The following is a 20,240-nucleotide window of genomic DNA, read 5'->3' on the forward strand; positions in this document are numbered from 1 at the left end:
GGAAACTCTCCACTTGCTGGAGTCATACCTAGCGCAAAGGAATCTGGCAGCTCAAAAGTGGGCATCCATGAGGCACTGTGGGCCATCAGCAGCAGCAGAATTGTATTTAAACACAATATGTTACCTCATGGCCTGGCATATCCCTCACTCTACCATTACCATCAAGCCAACGGAGCAATAGTGGTTCAATGAAGTGTGCAGGAGGACATGTCAGGAGCAGCACAAAGCAGACCTAAAAATGAGGTGTCAACCTGGTGAAGCTACAACGCAGGATTACTTGCATGTCAAACAGCGGAAGCAGCATGCAATAGACAGAGCTAAGCAATCTCACAACCAACAGATCAGATCAAAGCTCTGCAGTCCTGCCACATCCAGTCCTGAATGGTGGTGGATAATTAAACAATTCACAGGAGGTCAAGGCTCCACAAATATCCCCAACCTTAATGATAGGGGAGACCAGTATATCAGTGCAAAATACAAGGTTGAATCATTTACAACCATCTTCAGCCAGAAGTATCAAGTAGATGATCCATCTTGGCCTCCTCCTGATGTCCCCAGCATCACAGATGCGAATCTTCATCTCATCCAATTCACTGCACATGATATCAAGAAATGGCTGAAGGCACTGGATACTGACAACATCCCGGCTGTAGTGCTGAAGACTTGTGCTCCATAACTAACCACGCCGGTAGCCAAGATGTTCCAATACAGCTGCAACACTGGCATCTACCCGGAAATGTGGAAAATTGCCCAGGTATGTCCTGTACACAAAAAGCAGGACAAATCCAACCCTGTCAATTACTGCCCCACCAGCCTCCTCTTGATCATCAGTAAAGTGATGGAAGGTGTCGTTGACAGTGCTATCAAGCAGCACTTACACAGTCATAACCTGCTCACCGATGCTCATTCTGGGTTCCGCCAGCGCCACTCAGTTCCTGACCTCATTCTGGCCTTGGCCCAAATATGGGCAAAAGAGCTGAATTCAGGAGGTGAGGTGAGGTAACAGTGACTGTTCTTGCCAAGGGCATCAAGGAGCCCTTGCAAAATTGAAGTCAATGTCAATCAGGGGGAAGCTCTCCACTGGTTGGAGTCATACCTCGTGCAAAGGAATATGGTGATGGTTGTTGGTGGCCAATCATCTCAGTCCCAGAACATTGCTCAAGAGTTCCTCAGGGTCACGTCCTAGGCCCCAACCATCTTCAGCTGCTTCATCAATGACCTTCCCTGTATCATAAGGTCAGAAGTGGGGATGTTCACTGATGATTGCAAAATGTTCAGTCGCATTCGCAACTCCTCAGATACTGAAGCAGTCCATGTCCACATTTGGAGAGACCGGGACAACATTGGGCTTGGGCTGATAAGTGGCAAGTAACATTCACACAAGAAAAATGTGGCTCTGTGGCGCAATTGATAGCGTGTTGGACTTCTAAATAATGATTAGAGACGATATTTGAAAGTTGTGGATTCAAGTCCCACCAAAGTTAAATTATAGGGTGGCACAATGGTGCAGTGGTTGACACCACAACCTCGCAGCTCCAACAACCTGGTTTTGTTACTGGGGACTGCTTGTGTGGAGTTTGCAGGTTCTCCCAGTGACCGTGTTGGTTTTTGCCAGGTGCTCCAGTTTCCTCCCACAGCCAAAGACTTTGCAGGTTGATAGGTAAGTGGGCTATTATAGATTGACCCTAGTATAGGTAGGTGCAATTGAGGGAAGGTGGGGATGTGGTCGGAATATGGGATTCATGTAGTATGAGTACAAATGGGTGGTTGATGGTCAGCACAGACTCGGTGGGCCGAAGGGCCTGTTTCAGTGCTGTATCTCTAAAAAAATAAATAAAAATGCCAGGTAATGACCATCTCCAACAAGAGAGAATCTTACCATCTCCCCTTGACATTCAATGGCATTAACATTGCTGAACCCTTCACTATCAACATCCTGGGGGCTTACCATTGAGCAGAAAATGAATTGGATCAGCCATGTAAATAGCATAGCTACAAGAGCAGGTCAGAGGCTGGGAATTCTGCTGCAAGTAACTCACCTCCTGTCCACCATCTACAAGGCACAAGTCAGGAGTGTGATGCAATACTCCCCACTTGCCTGGATAAGTGCAGTTCCAACAGCACCAAAGAAACTCAACACCATCCAGAACAAAGCAGCTCGCTTGATCAGCACTCCATCCACTACTTTAAATATTCACTCCCTGCACAACCAGTGAACAGTGGCAGCAGTGTGTACCATCTGCAAGATGCACTGCAGCTACTCACCAAGCCTCCTTCAACAGCACCTTCCTAACTCCTGACCTCGACCACCGAGAAGGACATTGAATGAATGGGAACACCACCATCTGCAAGCTCCCCTCCAGGTTACACATCATCCTGAATTGGAACTATATCATCGTTCCGTCACTGTCACTGGATCAAAATCCTGGAACTCCCTTCCTAACAGCACTGTGGGTTTACGTGCTGCACGGACTGCAGCAGCTCACCACCAACTTCTCAAGGGCAATTAAGGATGGGCAATAAAGGCTGCGTTTGCTGACAACGCAACCACGATGTGGCACAACTCGCTTACTTCCCCTCCGCCGCACCGCCCGCTTCCACCCCTCACAGTCGCACAGTCCAGACCTTGCTGCTCCCCCCACTTCCCTGGCCGATTGTCCCCTGATCGCAATACCCCATTCTCCACTCGTCGTTCCCCGTACCCCCCTGCCCTCCAGCAGCCAGCTCGAGGCCACGCTGCTTCCCTTCTCTCGGCCACTCGCTCCCACGTTTGACCAGTCTCCATGCGCCACCTGAAGAAGCAAGGTGGGCTGCAAAGTGATGTAGGAGCGAGTAGCGAGTGGCCTAGAGGAGGGAAGTGGCACAGCCAAGAGCGAACGGTGGGGAGCGAGTGGCCGGAGAGCTGGATGACGCGAGCGGGGAACAATCGTCCAGGGGAGCATCGCGGTGTAGAGCGAGCGGCTGAGGGGAGGAAGCCTCGAGGCCTGGAGTGAGTTGCCGAGGGGGAGAGCTCCAGCCTCAAAGTCCCCCATTCAGCCACTTCCTCCAGCTGAGTGAGAGGCTGATTACCCGATGACACTTTACCGCACATGTGCGAAGATGGACCAGATGTGGATATGCGATGACGTTGGCGCTGCGCAATGACATCATCCTGCGCATGTGCCACTTAATCCTGGCAAGATGTAGCTGTGCCCATGAGCAGCTTGGCGCTCTACGATGATGTCAGCGGGCCGCTCCATTGACAGGAATCACATTGTGTCAGCAGTGCCCACATCCCAGGAAAGAATAAAAAAGAGATTTACCACAATGGTAGCAGGGTGAGGGATTTCAGTTATGTGGAGAGATTGGAGAAGCTGGGGTTGTTCTCCTTGCAGCAGAGAAAGTTCAGAAGAGATTTGACACATTTGTTCAGAATCAGGGAGGTTTTCAATAGTTTAAATAAGGAGAAACTGTTTACAGTGGTAAAAGGGTCAGTAAGCAGAGGACACAGATATCAGGTGATTGGCAGAAGGACCAGAGGTGACATGAGGAACCATTTTTAACACAGCAATGTGTTGTGATAAAGAAAGAAAAGACTTGCATTTATATAGCACATTTGAAGACCACTGGACATATCAAAGCACTGTGTAGACAATGAAATACTTTTGAAGTGTAATCACTGTTGTAATGTCAGAAATGCAGCAGCTAATACCCACAAACAGCAATGTGATAATGACCAACTGATCTGATTGAGGGGCAGATATTGATCACAACAGCAGGGAGAATTGCTCTTCACTTGTTTGAAATTGCAGCATGGGATCTTTTACATTCACCCAAACATGCAGACCAGGTCTTGGTTTAACATCACACCTGAAAGGCAGCACCTTCAACACCCTCAGTGCTGTACTGGAGTGTCAGCTATGAAATCTGAACCCAGAAGCTTGTGATTTCCAGGTGAGTGTGACCAACTGAGCCACAGCTTTTACCTGAGTCTCAATCCTTCAACCAACAGTTTCTCTCTATCAGGTCTGTCACCACCCCTCATGATTGTGAACACCTCTATCAAATTTCCTCTCTAAGGAGAACAACCCCAGCTTCTCCAATCCATCCACATAACTGAAATCCTAACCACACGTTGCAGAAAGGAAATTTTCCTCATGTTCCTTCTGGTTTTGTGAGTCACCTTAAATCTGTAACCTTCGGTTATTGACCGTTCAGCAGTTAGAAACAGTTCCTCACTATTTACTCTGCCTCAAACCTTCAAGGAAGCTCTGCAAAGTAACTGAAAATCAAGTTGTCAGAAGTGGGATTTAAACACATGCCTCCAGTGAAAGCTGCAACCTGAACAGAGAAGCTGAAACCGCTCAGTCACCTCAACTGTTCAGACCTTTTTGACCTCGTCATCACTTCTGTACTTTGAAAGGTTCACTCAGTTCAGGAACTTGTTCAATGTTGCTGGAATGCTCAATGAATGGGAACATTAACTCCCCCGGGTTTTCCTGAGCTTGTTCTTGGTGTATGGGGATGTTTGTCCTGGGCTGTGGAATCTTGCATCCCTGTAATGGGCATTAACCCACTGATTGAATCTGTATTCAGTGCTTTCCGCTGGTGCTGGGTAATTGCAGAGTGTGGGGCTGGAATGTTGCTGCTTGTCTCGGCCTCACTCACTCTGGGAAAGAGTGAATAATTGATGCGTCTTTTTCTGTATCTGAAATGTGACTTCGATCTGCTGTTATTAACCGAGGCAGCGCTGCAGGGGGATACGTTAATAAGCTCTCACTAATCAACTGCAAACAGTCAGAATGTGTAACTTTGAGCAGCACTTTCTGCACCGTCAGGGTTGAAAAGTTGAGGGATGGAGAAACACAGTCAGTATCTGAGTGCATGCAGCACTGTACAGAAAAAGAGTCAATTTCCCGGGGCTGAGACACAGTGCATCTTTTCACATTTAATCACAATAATATCCACAGTCAGGAACTGAAAAGGATGAAAAACCGAATAGCAAGAGCAAAAATAAGAAAAGTAAGTAATTATAGATTAGCTGATGAGCTTTCTCTGTGTTCCCTGGTAGTCTACTGTTTTATATTCAATGCTCTCTCCACTGTGGCCAGGGAATGATTTCTTATCAAGGGCTGAATATTAACAAACCTGATTGTGATTTAAAATCTTTTAAAAGTAATTCCATTGCGCTAATGGGGAAAAGTCAAATAACCAATTATAGGAGAGCTGGTTGGTGATGACGTGGATGTGTCTGCAGTGTGCAGGACCAGACTGTTTCTCTCGATTCACAATGAATGTTCCACCCATTATTTGTAACAGTAAAACTGATCGTGGACAATGGCTATTCTGGTTGCAGCAACCTGAAGATTTAACTCATTGACACCCTGCTTTAGGGTAATCTAGAAAGAACAACACCCAGCTCTGTCAGTTAGTGTGCTTGTTTGTTAACCCACAATTTGTAGGTTTAAGCACATAAATGGATGAGGCTTTATTAACTTAAACTCTTCTACATCTGCTGTATTACTCTTGCTGTTGATTCTTCAAAGATAAGGTTAATCAAGTCTTTCTTTGTGAAATCCATGCTGACTGCGTTTTATTGTATTTTCATTTCTGACTTTATTATTTTCTACTTTTTGGGATTACATTGTCATTTTTTATTGATTTTAATTTTATTTATTGCATTTATTGCCCATCCCTAATTACCCTTGAGAAGGTGGTGGTGAGCTGCCTTCTTGAACCACTGCAGTCCATGTGGTGCTGTTAGGAAGTGAGTTCCAAGATATTGACCCAGCCACAGTGAAGGAACGGTGATATAGTTCCAATTCCAGGATGGTGTGTGGCTCAGAGGGGAACTTGCAGGTGGTGGTGTTCCCATGCATCTGCTGCCCTTGTCCTTCTAGGTGGCAGAAGTCATGGGTTTGGAAGGTGCTGTCTGAGGAGCCTTGAGATGTTGCTGCAGTGCATCTTGTAGATGGTACACACTGCTACCACTGTGCATCAGCGATGGAGAGACTGAATGTTTGTGAATGAGGTACCAATCAAGTGGGCTGCTTTGTCCTGGATCTTCTTGAGAGTTGTTGGAGCTGCACCTATCCAGGCAAGTGGAGAATATTCCAACACACTCCTGACTTGTGCCTTGTGGACAGGCTTTGGGGAGTCAGGAGGTGAGTTGTTCAACGCAGGATTCCAAGTCTCTATCTATACTTATCTCACTTGTCTGCATTAATTCCTTATCCCTCTACATTCAAGTACTTTTCCAGATGCCTCTTAAATGTTGATACTGTTCCTGCCTCCACCACCTCCTCTGGCAGCGTATTCCAGATACCCACTATTCTTTGTGTGAAAAATTTACCCCTTTGATCCCCTTTATCCTCATCCCTCTCACCTTAAATCTATGCCCTCTAGTTTTAGTCACCCCTACCATGGGAAACAGACTCTGGCTATCTACCCTATCTATGCCACTCATAATTTTATATACCTCTATCATGTCCCCTCTCAGCCTCCTTCGCTCCAGGGAAAACAGACTCAGCCTATCCAATCTCTCTTTATAACTCAAGCGCTCCAAACCAAGCAACATCCTTGTGAATCTTTTCTGCACTCTCTCTAGCTGAATCACATCTTTCCTGTAGTGCGGCGACCAGAACTGCACACAGTACTCCAAATGCAGCCTAACCAACATTATGTACAACTGTAACATGACATCCCAACTCTTGTACTCAATGCCTCGGCCAGTGAAGGCAAGCATGTCATACGCGTTCTTCGCCACCCTGTCTACCTGTGTTGCCACTTTCAGGGAACTGTGTACTTGCACCCCAAGGTGTCTCTGCTCAACAACACTCCCCAGGGTCCTGCCATTCACTGTATATGCCCTGCCCTGGTTTAACTTCCCAAAATGCTTCACCTCGCACTTGGCTGCATTAAATTCCATTTGCCAATCCCTTGCCCACATTCCCAGTTTATCTATATCCTGTTGTAACCTTAGACAACGTTCTTCGCTGTCCACTATACCACCAATTTTGGTGTCATCTGCAAACTTACTAATCCTGCCCCCTAATTCACATCCAAGTCATTAATATATATGACAAACAACAGAGAGCCCAGCAACGATCCCTGTGGCACACCATTGGTCACCGGCCTCCAATCTGAAAAACAACCCTCCACTACCACCCTCTGCCCCCCATCACCAAGCCAATTCTGTATCCTATTGGCTAGCTCACCCTGGATCCCATGTGTTCGAACCTTCTGGACCAGCCTACCATGTGGGACCTTGTCAAAGGCCTTGCTGAAGTCCATGTAGACAACGTCCATTGCCCTGCCCTTGTCAATCCTCTTGGTCACCTCCTCAAAAAACTCAATCAAATTCATTAGACATGATTTCCCACGCACAAAGCCATGCTGACTATCCCTAATCAGACCTTGCCTTTCCAAATGCATATAAATCTTGTCTTTCAGAATCCCTTCCAATAACGTTCCCACCACTGATGTAAGGCTCACCGGCCAGCAGTTCCTTGGCTTATCCCTGCTGCCATTCTTAAATAAATGCACAACATTAGCTATCCTCCAGTCTTCTGGTACCTCACCCGTGGCTAATGATGATACAAAAATCTCTGCCAGGGCCCCAGCAATCTCCTCCCTTGCTTCCCATAGCATCCTAAGATACACCTGGTCAGGTCCTGGGGATTTATCCACCTTAATGCGCTTCAAAACCTTCAACACCTTCTCCTTTGTAATGTTGATATGCTTCAGGATATCGCTGTTCCGTCCCTTGAACTCACTAGCTTCCATGACCTTCTCCACGGTAAATACAGACGAGAAGTATTCATTTAAGACCTCGCCCATTTCCCATTGCTCCACACATAGATTACCACATTGATCCTTAAGGGGACCTACTCTCTCCCAAGCTACCCTTTTACTCTTAAAAAAATTATAGAATATTTTAGGATTCTCCTTTATTTTATCAAAGTGATTCATGACAAAGCTTCGTCATCGCCGACGTCATCGGGATGGGCCGCGGTGCGAACATGCGCAGACGGTCTCCTGCCCTCTGCGCATGCGCTGAGGTCCGGCTTGCCGGGACCGTTTTGCGCATGCGCAATTGACGTCATCGCGTTATGTCGTCTTCCTCGGGCAACGCGCCAGGTTTGCCTCTGCGCATGCGTCAATCTTCGGATATTCACGCATGCGTCAAAGCTTCGGCGCGACTTTTTGAAAGTGGAAGGAGAGGTTTCGTCGGGCATTTTCTCGCATTTTATCTGAATTATTTAGTCGTTTTGGAGACTTGCTTCATTTTTATTAGACACAGGAGATTGTTCAAAGGTAAGTTGCTCTGCCTTTGTCAGCTGCACTGAAAACATTTCCATTGCCTGGGGCACCGCACGTTCGCCAGTCCCTGTTGGAAGCTGCTCTGAAAGCCTTTCCATTGTCTGGGGCACCGCATGTGCTCCAGTACCTGTTGTGAGTTGCTGTGTGCAGGCAGTACATGTGCTGCAACCTACCATCTTAACGGTCTCTTTCGTTTCACTGCAGAACTTAAAAAGGTGTGCACAACAGTAATTATAGTGGATGGACGGAGGCAAACTCTGACTCTGATTTGCTTTATTTCTTTTTATGTAAAACATGCCGTCGAGAAAACAATCCTTGAGACTTAAGGTCAGCATTCAAGCAACGAAGGCAACTAGACCATGCTGCGGAGCTCGTCACGATGTGGAAAGGAACATTGTATTTATGGATGAATTGGGAATGCACATTGGGATGCGCTTGGGGGACATTCACCAAGAATAGACTGAGCTCAGACTCTTGTGACTTTGCCTTCTTCACATGGACAATACAGTCGTGGAATAGAGAGCCAAGTGTTCATTCACCACAAGATGTGAAAATAGATAAGTCCCCTGGGCCAGATGGGATTTATCCTAGGATTCTCTGGGAAGCCAGGGAGGAGATTGCAGAGCCTTTGTCCTTGATTTTTATGTCGTCATTGTCGACAGGAATAGTGCCGAAAGACTGGAGGATAGCAAATGTTGTCCCCTTGTTCAAGAAGGGGAGTAGAGACAGCCCTGGTAATTATAGACCTGTGAGCCTTACTTCGGTTGTGGGTAAAATGTTGGAAAAGGTTATAAGAGATAGGATTTATAATCATCGTGAAAAGAATAAGTTCATTAGAGACAGTCAGCACGGTTTTGTGAAGGGTAGGTCGTGCCTCACAAACCTTATTGAGTTTTTTGACAAGGTGACCAAACAGGTGGATGAGGGTAAAGCCGTGATTGTGGTCTATATGGATTTTAGTAAGGCGTTTGATAAAGTTCCCCACGGTAGGCTATTGCAGAAAATACAGAAGTATGGGATTGAAGGTGAATTAGTGCTTTGGATCAGAAAGTGGCTAGCTGAAAGAAGACAGAGGGTGGTGGTTGATGGTAAATGTTCATCCTGGAGTATAGTTTCTAGTGGTGTCCCGCAAGGATCTGTTTTGGGGCCACTGCTGTTTGTTATTTTTATAAATGACCTGGATGAGGGTGTAGAAGGGTGGGTTAGTAAATTTGCGGATGACACGAAGGTCGGTGGAGTTGTGGATAGTGCCGAAGGATGTTGTAGGTTACAGAGGGACATAGATAGGCTGCAGAGCTGGGCTGAGAGATGGCAAATGGAGTTTAATGCGGAAAAGTGTGAGGTGATTCACTTCGGAAGGAGTAACAGGATTTCAGAATACTGGGCTAATGGGAAGATTCTTGGTAGTGTAGATGAGCAGAGAGCTTGGTGTCCAGGTACATAAATCCCTGAAAGTTGCCACCCAGGTTAATAGAGCTGTTCAGAAGGCATATGGTGTGTTAGCTTTTATTAGTAGGGGGATCGAGTTTAGGAGCCACGAGGTCATGCTGCAGCTGTACAGAACTCTGGTGCGGCCGCACCTGGAGTATTGCGTGCAGTTCTGGTCACCGCATTATAGGAAGGATGTGGAAGCTTTGGAAAAGGTGCAGAGGAGATTTACTAGGATGTTGCCTGATCTGGAGGGAAGGTCTTAAGAGGAAAGGCTGAGAGACTTGAGGTTGTTTTCGTTAGAGAGAAGGAGGAGAAGAGGTGACTTAATAGAGACATATAATATAATCAGAGGTTTGGACAGGGTGGATAGTGAGAGCCTTTTTCCTCGGATGGTGATGGCAAACACGAGAGGGCATAGCTTTAAGTTGAGGCGTGATAGATATAGGACAGATGTCAGAGGTATTTTCTTTACACAGAGAGTGGTAGGGGCGTGGAACACCCTGCCTGCAACAGTAGTAGACTCGCCAACGTTAAGGGCATTTAAGTGGTCATTGGATAGACATATGGATGAAAATGGAATAGTGTAGGTCAGATGGTTTCACAGGTCGGTGCAACACCGAGGGCTGAAGGGCCTGTACTGCGCAGTAATGTTCTATGTTCTATGTTCTATATTGTCTTCCAAAGCAGTGACAGAATGGTGGCTTTAGTGTGTTGTTGAAATAGCTTTGTTGAGTTCTTGCTGTACTAACAGTTAAACAGTTCTTGGTTCAATCCCAGGTTTTGGCACTTTCAACCTCTCCTGTGTCTTTTTCTTTCGCTCCAATTGTCAAGCTGCATGATTTACTCTGAAATTAGCACCAGAGAACCAAGGCACCAGCGAGCATGAGGAGCTGAAATTAGCACAGATCAAATCCACTTAATATTTCTGACTGAAGATGGTTGCAAATGCTTCAGCTTCATCTTTTGCATTGACGTGCTCAGCACCACCATCATTGAGGATGTGAATGTTTTTGGAGCCTCCTCATCTTGTTAGTTATTTAATTATCCACCACCATTCACGACTGGATGTGGCAGGACTGTGGAGCTGTGATCTGATCCTGAGGAAGATATCCGTGCGTGGAGTGGCGGGATGTATGGAGAGTGATCCTGAAGAGGGTGTCCGAGCCTGGAGTGGAAGCTTTCTGTGGAGGTGCAGGAGTAGGCCATTCAGCCCCACTGTTTTATAAAGCTTTAGCATAACTTATTTGCTTTTACTCTATGCCTCTATTAATAAAGCCAAGTATCCTGTTTGATCTTCGCAACCTTTTCAAACCTTGATCAAAAAAGATTGGTGTACATTGTCTCATTCTTCCTCCCAAACTGTATCACTTCACAACTCTCTGTGTAAAATTTTATCTGTTGTGTGAAAGCCCATTTTACCAGTGTGTTTAAGTTCCTCTGAAATGTGTTACTGTCACTGGCATAGGACGAAATTCACGAGCATTCATTGATGCTATCTCCATGGAAAGAGCAATCTTACACACTAGCTCAAATTGGGATTTTGTGTGTTTAGTATCTTTCCTCATCCACCAATATAAGCACAAATCTGTCTCATAATGTACGGTCTAAGGATGTGCCAATGTTGCAATGTGGTGATAAATTCTTCAGTGTCACAATGTACTCACCAACTGTTTCACTACTTTTCTGATTTCTGGATCCAAGTTTGTAGCTTTCTGCAATCTCTCGTGGATTTGGGTTGAGCCTCACTTCAACGAAGAAACGGAAAATTATGATTTAAAGATTACACCGTCAATCATTCACATCTCTGTCTTCTCCTGAACTTCGAGTTCAAATTTGTTTGTGAAGTTGAGTCACACGTTAAGACAGCACAGTCTTTGCCTTTGTGAAGGAAGTGATTTGGGAATGGCTGTTTGAAACTGTCCCTTTTTGCACAGAAATTCAGTGCAAATACTGGATCACTCACAATTTCCTCGAGAGAAATTTGTTCACAATCGCATTCGACACGGAAACTGCCTCAGCATTAATCTCACTGAAGCAGAATGTGACCGTGTTGTATGTTTCAGAATGTTGGTGCCGTTATTTGTCGCTTTTAACCGAGACTGGGACACAGGGCAATGTTGATCCAAGGTTGGAATATATTATCATTCAGGAGCAAGAAAAATCAAAAGGAACAAAATAAGAAAACCCAGTCTCCGGATTTGAGAATCTGTAGATCCGCTTTGGGAAAGTGAATCAGAGCAGAATGAAGGGTGAACTGTCCGACTGCCCAGAAGAGATGAAGACACAGCTCAGTCAACACGTTCCGCTGGTTTATGATGCTGGAACATTCCTCACACAGAAATGATTCAACCCAATGAGAAACATTCTGACAGCTGAGAATTTATGCTCCCGAGTTAAGGACTGTTTCATGTGGTTGCCGAGTGACGACGAGAAGATATTAAACTTTGTTCTATTCAATCTAGCTGTGATGAAGTTTGAATGTTTCTCCCTTTTATAAACAGTATTTGAAGGATCTCGGTAACACTGTTCAGTGTCGATGAGAGTGAGGTCTGGGTGAGAAGCTGCTGAGTGTGACAGGTTCAGGACTGGATGCAGGAAGTTCTCTGACAGTCTCCCTCTATCTCTGTAATGGGTTTGAGTTGATTTACGACTGGGAGCTTTTATTTTACTTTTCTTATTTAGAGATACAGCACTGAAACAGGCCCTTCGGCCCACTGAGTCTGTGCCAACCAGCAACCACCCATTTATACTAATCCTACATTAATCCCATATTCTCTACCACATCCCCACCATTCTCCAACCACGTACCTACACTAGGGACAATTTACAATGGCCAATTTACCTATCAACCTGCAAGTCTTTTGGAGGTGGGAGGAAACCAGAGCACCCGGCGGAAACCCACACAGACACAGGGAGAACTTGCAAACTCCACACAGGCAGTACCCAGGACTAAATCCTGATCGCTGGAGCTGTGAGGCTGCGGTGCTAACCATTGCACCACTGCGCCACTGTTGGTGTTTTGATAAATGAAGGAAGTTCCCTCCACCAATTTTTTTTTGGACAGACAGTGTGGTATCAGGATGTAAAGGATTAATGCTGAAGATAGTGGGATCAACCACTCCCACTGTCAGAGTGATGATGCAACAGTCACATGAGATGAAGTTTGGGAGAAGTGAGAGCAGCACCAAGGATGCTAGTTTAGGAGGCTTGATGAATGTGTATATAGTATTGTGTAAATTAGAAAAGAGTTCTTAGTTCTTTCAGCAGGAACTGTGTCCAGAAAATATCGGGAAACTCACAATTTTATTATTCAGGAGTCGGAACACAGATATTAATTCCAAGTGACAGTTCTGGGACCAATTAACAAAAAAAGTAGAGAATAATATTGCTCACTGATTGAAATCCCCCAGTGAGGAGACAGTTAAACAGGTGATCTGTTGGGGCATCCTTCAATCCAAGGTTTCAACAACATTTAATCTCCCTTTTTGGTGAAATTCTCTGTTATTTGCAACGTTTTTTATCAGCTTTGATGGGCCAGTGAAAAAACTGAAAAAATCGAACAGTTCCATCCTTTCTTTTCTTCCTTCTTCTCTTCTTTCCATCAGTTTCTCTTTTCTGTCCCAGATCAATATAACGATGAGAAGCCCAATTTAATCTGCTGTTTCAGGTGTTTTATCCATTCCAATCAAAATTTCAACATTCCAATCAAATCTATTTGTTATTCCACAGTGTCTCTCCATGTGTTTTATTCTGTTGTATTCTCTCACAGCCTGTTTGATGATCAATGTTACATCTCACTCTCTGTTCTGGTGAAGATCAGAAGCAGTGATATCTGTTTACACCACCCGACTAGTCGGCCTGAGGCTGTGTCTCTCTGATCATGTGGAGTTAAAGCAATTCTTCCAGTCAGTTAGTTCAGTTGTCACTTCATGAGAAATTCGGTCATCATGACTTCGTCAGTGACCTAATGGTTCACGTGACTGAGTGATGTTAATCATGATGTGATGAATTGAATGTATGTTCCAGTCTTTCCGTGGTGGGTTTTCACACTGAGTAGAAACGTGTTGGACATGGTCTGGAAATGTTTCACACCGCTCCATTCCCAACTTCATTTACTTGCAGAAGATAGATTTTCATCATTGCACAGCTGGCTGCACAGCCAGAAACTGTGCTGAAGGTGACAACTGTTCTTGTCTAACTAATAAGGTGGCTGAGAGGTTAAGGCGATGGACTACTAATCCAATGTGCTCTGCACACGTGGGTTCGAATCCCATCCTTGTCGCCAGTTTATGAATTGTTCAGTGTATTGTTTATGTTGGGGGAGTTTATGTGTAAAGTCAGCCTCGAAACCTGTTCCTGTCTATGTCCGGACAGTGATTCCAGAATTGTTTATACTTGATCAAAATCGAGACAGACAATTGGAATTCTTCACTTAAACTGCACTGGAATGAAGATCAAGTAGGGATCACGAAACGGAGCAGGATTTTCCTCCCCTCCTTCCTTCTATCTTTACTTTCTCTGGATTTACACCAAGTGAAAGACAAATGGGAAAAACAAATGGCGAGGGAGCAGATGCAGAAAATTATCCTTTGGCAAGAAATTTATTTTCAAATCTTCTTGATCGATTAAATGAGTGAGCAATGCTTTGGCAGATGGAGTTTAAAATGAGAGGTCATCTACTAAGGACGATAGATCAGAGTGTTTTTTTGTCAGAGGTGAGATTTTAGAAACGGCGGAGGAGCAGAGACCCGAATACTGAATTAATAAAAGTTAGTGGACTGGTAGAAAATAATGTGAAAAGTGAACAGAATATGAAGATTGGAACTCATGTTGCAGTGATACAAAGCTCTGTGCTCCTGAAGTAAATGTCCAAGCCCAGATTGTGGGGAATCTGTGGAGAGTGATTTGGTTTTTATTCATTCTTGGGTGTGAGTATCGCTGATAAGCCTAGCATTTATTCCCCATTCCGATTGCCGTTGAGAAGGTGGTGGAGAGCTGCCTTCTTGAACTGATGCAGTCCATATGGTGCAGTAACACCCACAGTGCTATTGGGGAGGGAGTTCCAGGATTGTGACCCAACAACAGTGAAGAAATGGCTATATTGTTCCAAGTCAGGATGGTGAGTGACTTGGAGGGGCACCTGCAGGTAGTGATTTCCCATGCATCTGCTGCCCTTGTCCTTCGAGGTGGTAGTGGTCACGAGTTTGGAAGGTGCTGTTGAAGGATACTTGGCGAGTTGCTGCAGTGCATATGGAGATGGTACGCACTGCAGCCACTGTGTACTGGTTGTGGAGGGATTGAATGTTTAAGGTGGCGGGTGAGGTGCCGATCAAGTGGGCTGCTTTGTCCTGGATGGTGTTGTGCTTCTTGAGTGTTGTTGAGTGGGATGTATTCCATCCCACTCCTGACTTGTGCCTTGTAGATGGTGGACAGGATTTGGGGTGACAGGAGGTGAGATACTTGCTGCAGAATTCGTAATCTCTGACCTGCGCTTATCGCCACAGCATAGATGTGACTGGTCCAGTTACGTTTCTGGTCAAGATGTTGATGCTGGGGGATTTAACGATGATAATGCTTCTGAATATCAAAAGGCAGATTTTTTTTCTCTCTCATTGGAGATGTTCACTGTTTGGCACTTGTGTGGCCAGAAGGTTGCTTGTCACTTATCAGCTCAAGCCTGAATGTTGTTCAGGTCTTGCTGCTTGCAGGCACAGACTGCTTCAGTATCTGAAGAGTTGTGAGTCATCATCTAACATTCCCACTTCTGACTGATGTTGAAGAGAAAGTCGTCAATGAAACAGCTGGGATGTTTGGGTCCAGAACACTACCCTGAGAAACTCCTGAGGCAATGTCCTGGGCTGAGATGATTGGCCTCCACGAACCACAACATCTTGTTTTGTGCGAGGTATGACGTCAACAAGCGGAGAGTTTTCCCCCTGATTCCCATTGACTTCAATTTTGCTAGGGATCCTTGATGCCACACTCACTCAAGGACAATCACTCTCACCTCTCCTCTGGAATTCCACTCTTTCATCTCTGTTTGGACCAAGCTGCAATGAGATCATGCGAACAGAAGATCAGAAGAACTAGTAGCAGGAGTAGGCCATTTGGCCGCTCGAGCTTGCTCCGCCATTCAATAGGATCATGGCTGACCTGATCATGACCTCAACCCCACTTTCTTGCCTGCCCACATAACCCTTGGCTCTCTTGTAGATAAAAATCTTGAAGACATTCAATGACCCAGCTTCCACTGCTCTCTGTGGTAGAGAATTCCAAAGATTAATGACCCTCTGAGAGAAGAAATTCCTTCTTAAATGAAAAACCCCTAAATCTGAAACTGTGTCCGCTAGTTCTAGATTCCACCACGAGAGGAAACATCCTCTCAGCATCTGCCCTGTCAAGCCCCCTCAGAATCTTATATGTCTCAATACGTTCACCTTTCATTTTTCTCAACTCCAATGAGTATCGGTCCAACCTGCTCAACTTTCCTCATAAGACAACACCTTCATCACAGGAATCAATCCAATGAACCTTCTCTCAACTGCCTCCTATGCAAGTATATCCCTCGTTAAATAAGGAGACCAAAACTGCACACAGTACTGTAGGTGTGGTTTCACCAGCACCATGTACATTTGCAGCAAGACTTCTCAACTTTTATACTCCATTCCCCTTGCAATAAAGGGTAATATTCCATTTGCCTTCCTAATTATTTGCTGTACCTGCATGGTAACTTTTTGTGATTCATGTACGAGGACACCCAGATCCTTCTACACCGCAGCATTCTGTAATCTCTCACAATTTAAATAATATTTTCCTTTTCTATTCTTCCTACCAAAGTGAATGACCTCGCATTTTCCCACATTCTACTCTATCTGCCAAATTATTTCCTGGAGCTGAGAGACCCTGGCAGAACGTAAATTGAGCATCGATAATCAGATTATTGCTAAGTGCGTGGTGCTTGATAGCACTGTTGGTGACATCTTCCATCACTTTGCTGCAGATTGATAGTAGACTGATGGTGTGGCAATTGGTCAGATTGGATTTGTCCTGCATTTTTTTTATGGAAACGGCACTCTTGGGCAATTTTCTACATTTTCAAGTAGATGCCCGTGTTGTAGCTCTACTGGAACAGCTTGGCTGAGAGCGCAGCGAGTTCTGGAGCACAAGTCTTCAGTACTGGAGCCGGAATGTTGTTCGGGCCCATAGTCTTTGCTGTATCGAGTGCCTTCAGCTGTTTCTTGCCATTATGTGGAGTGAAGCGAATTGGCTGAAAACTGGAAGCTGTGATGCTGGGGACCTCAAGAGGCCGAGATGAATCATCCACTGAATTTCTGACTGAAGATGGTTTCAAATGCTTCAGCTTCACCTTTTGCACTGACCTGCTCGGCTCCACCAACATTGAGGATAGGGATGTTTTTGGAGCCTCCTCATCTGGTTCGTTATTTAATTGTCCACCACCATTCATGACAGGATACCCAGTTTTTCAGAGCAGTGCCCTAGGCCCAACCATCCTCAGCTGTTTCATTGATGGCTTTCACTTCAACATAATTGAGAAGTGGGAATGTTCGCTGATGATTCACAGCTCCTCAGATACTGAAGCCGTCTGTGCCTGCAAGCAGCATGACTTGAACAACTTTCAGGCTTGAGCTGATAAGTGACAAGCAACATTCTTTGATCGGATCCTGAGGGAGATATCCGTGCGCGGAGCGGCGGGATGTATGGAGAGTGACGCTGAAGAGGATTTCTGAGCCTGGAGGGCAGAATCTGTGGAGAGTGGTCCTCAAAGGATGGCCATGTCTGGAGATTTAGGATCTCTGAAGAGTGTCTCCGAGCCCATAGTGCTGGGATCTATGGAGAGTGATCCTGAAGTGGGTGTCCAAACCTGGAATGGCGGGATCTGTGGAGAGTGATCCTGAAGTGGGTGTCCGAGCCTGGAGTGGCAGGATCTGTGGACAGTGATCCTGATGAGAGTGTGTAAACCTGGAATGGAAGCTTTCTGTGGAGGTACATGTGGAGGCCATTCATTCCCAGTATTTTATAAAGGTTTAGCATAACTTATATGTTTTTACTCTGTGCCTCTATTAATAAAGCCAAGTGTCCTGTTTGCTCTTCGCTACCTTTTCAATCCTTCCAACATTGGTGTTCATTGTCTCTCTGCTTCTGCACCCAGTTTAGAATTGCAACGTTTCATTTATATGGCATTCTTCCTTCCAAATTGTATCACGTCACACTTCTCTGTGTAAAATTTCATCTGTTATGTGAAAGCCCATTTTACCAGTTTTTTTTAAAGTTCCCCTGAAGTGTGTTACGATCACTAGCATAGGACAAAATTCCTGAGCATTCTTTGATGCTATCTCCATAGACAGAGCAATCTTTTACGCGAGCTCAAATGTAGAATTTTGTGTGTTCAGTATCTTATTTCACCCACCAACATAAGCACAAATATGTCACGTAAATCTTGTTCACTGCAGTCCCTGCTGCTGTTTGCTGCCTATATTTACAGACTTTTATCTCAACCTCGTCACCATGTTCTCTAATATATTCAGGGGGCATCAGCAGAGAAAATGTTCACCAAGCATGGCAAGTGCAAGGAAATGTTTATTTATGTCATTATGTCATGAACATAATGTACAAATTTGTACATGTGTGAATCGTCAAGATGTGTCTTCATAAATGGAACCCCGTCACAATAAACACTGTCACCTTTCAATGTTTAGCAGACAGGTTTGACGGCCTGATGTGTGTGATTCCCATATTAATGTGTTTGTACAAAGTTCGGGGAACGATGGAGATACGAATAATTTACAGGGAAATCTTTTAAACATATTACCACATCTCTCACTCACAAAGATCTGCAAACACATGGATTCAGAAAGAACCTGAGTACAAAATCACCTAAAATAAACACAGCCAGAGAGTCTTGCAATAACCTGTAGCTCAGGGAAAGTACATGATGTTATGGAATGGATTTTGTTTCTTTTAATATATTTTTTGAAGAAGTCAAAATCAAACTGAATAAATGTAGGACCAGTTCTTTTTCAAGAGGGCACCAAAAGAACCAATTTGGCAACGATGTTTACTGGTTGTCACATGATTCAAGTTCATTACAGAGCAGAAACCCTGGTCATAGGGAGAAATGTGGTTAGTGAAGTCAGTCATGCCCCTTGATTGGACAAGCTTTGCAGCAGCAGCGCAAACCTGAGAAGGCAGAAAACTCACAACCTTTGGTTGTCGCAGTCAGTGTGTTTTACCTGCTGGAGTGAGCAGCTGATAAAGTTAGCCTGAAGAATCGTCAAGGAAGGAGAGAAGACCGCAACCCAGTTTGTTTTCCAGAAAATCTTCAAAAGACCCTGAGAAGTCCACTGAGTTAATTCATTTTGTCGCATGTCTTTGAAGAAGGCCTGCTAAAATTAATTCTCAATGCCTTCTGAAAAGAACTGTTGTAAAATACCCTAGTGACCTGTGTACGTATACTCGGAAGTTAGACTGTATTCCAGTTTTGCAGCAACATATCTCATCTGATGATTTCTTCAAAAATGAGCAAATAAACAGCCCAAGAGGTTTTTTTTGTCTGTAACAGAGTGCTGAATTAAAAAAAAAATCCCTTTTATTTATTCAGCTGTCCGGTGTGTGTGTGTGCATGTGGCTCGAAGATAAAAAAAAGGACTTTAAAAGTTGTTCAAGGTGAAAAAGGAACTTTTAAAATTTCCACCTGTGTGTTCATGCTTTACTTCATGACTAGTTAAAACTTGTTCGACAATAAATGGATAATTTTGTTGTTCATTAAAGAAACTTAGTCAGTGTCTTCGATTCTGGGAAAAATAGAGTATATGATTGACTGTATCAGTAAGTGGGAAAAGTTAAAATAGATGTTGTGACCTGTGGAGAAGTGGGATGAGAACAAAGAGTGCCCTCCTCTGCCCTTAGTTGTCACAGCACTTGTGATCTGGCTCAGTAGCTTAATTGGTTTGAGTGTTTGTCTAATAATCAGAAAATCTTGGATTCATATCCTTGCTTCAAAAGTTTAGCTATCAATAATTTACATCCATTTTCTTGTGAACTTTAACTTTTCTTATGAATTTCATTCACAAAAGAAAACAGCTCAGTGGTTGCCTTTGTGAAGGATGTGAGTTTGAAATGGCTGTTCCTGCTCGTACAGATGTCCAGTGCTAATATTTCAATGGCAACTCAATCCCCTCCAATTTCTTTGAGAGCAATGTGCTTGCAGTTGCATTGAATCTGGAAAACAGCTCAACATTAATCTCACTGAAGGAAAGTGTGACCGTGTTGTATGTTTCAGAGTGTTTGTGCCGTTTTGTGTCTCTTTTAACCAAGACTATAACACGATGCAAAGGGGAGGGTTGATCGATTAGAACATTAGAACATTACAGCACAGTACAGGCCCTTCGGCCCTCGATGTTGCGCCGACCATCTGACCTACACTATTCCATTTTCATCCATATGTCTATCCAATGACCACTTACATGCCCTTAAATCCGAGGTTTAGA

The 20,240-nt window shown here is 44.6% G+C and overlaps 1 non-coding gene across 1 annotated transcript; it reads left to right on the plus strand.

The window, feature by feature from the left end:
* The first annotated feature begins 13,932 nt into the window (after window positions 1-13,932).
* trnas-acu (transfer RNA serine (anticodon ACU)) lies at window positions 13,933-14,014 on the plus strand. Its single transcript has one exon. It is a non-coding gene; the product is annotated as a tRNA-Ser (tRNA).
* The last annotated feature ends 6,226 nt before the right edge of the window (window positions 14,015-20,240 follow it).

Source organism: Heterodontus francisci, chromosome 50, assembly GCF_036365525.1.
Source record: "Heterodontus francisci isolate sHetFra1 chromosome 50, sHetFra1.hap1, whole genome shotgun sequence".
Classification (NCBI taxonomy): domain Eukaryota; kingdom Metazoa; phylum Chordata; class Chondrichthyes; order Heterodontiformes; family Heterodontidae; genus Heterodontus; species Heterodontus francisci.